We start from the raw sequence: 3026 nt of genomic DNA, 5'->3' as shown, positions 1-3026 counted from the left end.
AGACCCTCACAGGAGAGGCCACATGTAGGTGCTCTGGTTGACAGACCTGGCTGATCCTGACGGTCCAAGAATCCCTGCAGGAGCCAGACATGTGAGTGAGTCTGTCTTTGATCCTCCAGAGCAGCCTAACCTCCAGCTGATTACCTCTGAGTGACCTCAAGCAATGTCGCTTGGAACTGAGGAATTCCCCAGCTGAGCCCTGCCCTGCTCCTCAGAATCAGAGACATGATAAATCAGTTGCCATTTTAAGCTGCCAGGTTTCCAGGTAATTACACACATGTAATTCTTTAATTACATGAGAATCTTTGTGGGTAGGACTCAGTCCTCAGGAGTTTTTAAAACTCCCCAGTACTTTCCAATATGAAGTCAAGGTTGAGAACCACTGAAATGGAGGAATGAGGCATGGAGAAATCTTTAAAATTTCCAGCCAGCTCTAAAAATTTTTTACCTTAGCTCCTTTATCAATGCACTGGAAGAAGGTGGTCCTCTTTTCATGCCATGGACCTTGGTCCCAAGAAGCATCTGAAGAGTGTAGCAGCTCCAAAGCATTGGATGGTGGATAAACTGGTCAGTGTGTTTGCTCCTTGTACATCTACAAATCTCCACAAGCTGAGAAAATGTCTCTTTCTCATCATTTTCCTAAGGAATAGGTTTAAGTATGCCCTAACAGGAGATGAAGTAAAGATCTGCATGCAGCAGTTCATTAAGATTGATGGCAAGGTCCGAAATGATATAACCTACTCTGCTGAATTTATGAACATCATCAGCATTGACTAGACTGAGAGAATTTCCATCTGATCTATGACACCAAGGGTGGCTTAGCTGTTCATCGTATTACACTTAAGAAGGCCAAGTACAAGTTGTGCAAAGTGAGAAAGATCTCTGTGGGCACAAAAGGAATCCCTCATCTGGTTACCCATAATGCTTCCACAATCTGCTACCCTGATTCCCTCATCAAAGTGAACAACACCATTCAGATTGGTTTGGAAAGTGGCAAACCACCAACTTCTTCAAGTTTGACACTGGTACCCTGTGTCTGGTGACCAGAGGTGTTAACCTGGGAAGAACTGGTATGATCACCAACAGAGAGAGACACATTGGTTCTTTTGATGTGGTTCCTGTGAAAGATGCCAATGGCAACAACTTTGCCACCTGGCTCTCCAACATTTTTGTTACTGGCAAAGGCAACAAAATACGGATTTCTCTTCCCCAAGGAAAAGATATCCACCTCATCATTGCTGAAGAGAGAGGCAAGAGACTGGTGGCCCAGTGGGTGAGTGGGTAAGCAGTGGGTGAAATGATCTCTAAGTGACATGATTGGAAAAGTATTTTTACTTAAGTAAAGATAATATGGCATGAATATTGAGTGAATAAATATTGTATAACCTGATACCTCCAAATGTTATCATTCCTTTAATAAATATTTATCACACGCTGTGTTCCAGGCATTCTGCTTGACACCACAGATTCTAAGAGTAGTTCAGTATTCTAGGTAGTGGGGGGCAATGAGGGGAATCAAAAAGAAATACAGACAGTATTCAGTCTCAAATCAAGGGAAGAAATGGAGTGGTCAGTTCTCCTTGGATGGGGGGAAAGAGATTCAAAGAGGAAATAACTTGAGCCAAGTCTTCAAGGATGATTTGCTGCTTAATGAAGGTAAGGTGCAGGTAGTGGAGGGTAGAGGAAGGACATCTCCAGTTGCCCAGCACCCTGGTGCCTGACATTTACAGTAAAATTATTGATGTAATTAAGTGGGGACCTCTGTTTTGGTTAATTCTATGACATCAGTGAATGACTTTCCTAAAACGGCTTGGCTTATGAAGGAAGAAATGGTTCCCAGGCAGTGTGATAGTACAACAAATAATAACAACTACTAGTTATGAGGCGCTCTCATGAGCCAGCACTGTGCTAAGCACACAATGTTCATGAGTTCAGTGACTTCTGATCTCACAAGCAAACTGCCTCAGGATATTCAGGGACCATAATGTGACAGATGATGTGGATTTGTTCCATGTGGTCCTGGGTTAGAACTAGGGTCAATGAATGGAAGCCATAGAAAGACAGACTTCAACTCAACCAAGGGAATAGCCACCAAAGAGGCTATACCAGGATGGACTGAATGACTTCTGGACAAAGTAAGTTTTCCACGTTTAAACATTTTAATACCTTTCTTTGTAATAGCTTTTACTCCCAAACTACTTAGAATTAAGAACAAGTGGCAAAGACAGAATTTAAAGAATTATTTGAGTTTGTTATTCTGCCCACCCACAGATAAATCTCTATTTCCTACAAGACGAGCAAGCAAAAAAAAAAAAAAAATAAGGAGAGAGAACCTCTTCACTCATGTAAAATTGTAAAATGCAAGCGTAAGCAGCTCGAGCACATTGAGTTCAACTTGGATATGCATAAGTTAGTAAGGTGTACCTCACAAAACTCTGGGACAAAGTGGTACCTGAAGCTTCTGCTTCAAGCTCAGTCCCCTCTTCTTGTAGAGCTAGACTGGTGCCCAGAGTGCTGGTTCCAGCTGGCAGTCCCTTGCCCAGGTGGGTTCTTGTCCCCTGCCGTCCATCTATGGAGTCTATCTACCTACCCATAGGCTTTTGACTCTGAACCTCTTGATTTGACAGATGGTTTTAACTTCAAATTACAAATAATCTTCTCTCTGAGTACTATCTCAGTCCCTAACTTATGTTTAACATTTTAGGTAATAGCCTTCTGTTCATCATCTTAGGTAATTTACAGATTTAAACGTATCCTGTGTATGTGTGTGTACATGTACGTAGAGACGTGTGTTCTAATACAAATAACTTCTTACTTCATTATTTTCTCACAGAACATCCTGAAAAAGGAGGGTAGAAAGAGGAAGCCTCCAGTGAACTGAGGTTTCCTCACACTCCTAGCACCATTACACCACACTTGAAGGACTCCATAACCCGACAACTTGTAGAAATGTTGAAGAAGGGCCTCCAAGTGCCAGGTGGGTAGTGGAACTAGATTACCTGGAATTGCTCTCCTAAGTCTAAGAA

The 3026-nt window shown here is 42.2% G+C and overlaps 1 pseudogene; it reads left to right on the top strand.

Annotated features, from left to right (window-relative positions):
* The first annotated feature begins 498 nt into the window (after positions 1–498).
* On the top strand, positions 499–1285 carry LOC116756780 (annotated as a pseudogene).
* The last annotated feature ends 1741 nt before the right edge of the window (positions 1286–3026 follow it).

Source organism: Phocoena sinus, chromosome 7 (genome assembly GCF_008692025.1).
Source record: "Phocoena sinus isolate mPhoSin1 chromosome 7, mPhoSin1.pri, whole genome shotgun sequence".
Classification (NCBI taxonomy): Eukaryota; Metazoa; Chordata; class Mammalia; order Artiodactyla; family Phocoenidae; genus Phocoena; species Phocoena sinus.
The sequence above is the reverse complement of the archived record's forward strand: the minus strand, read 5'-3'. Positions and strand labels throughout refer to the sequence as shown.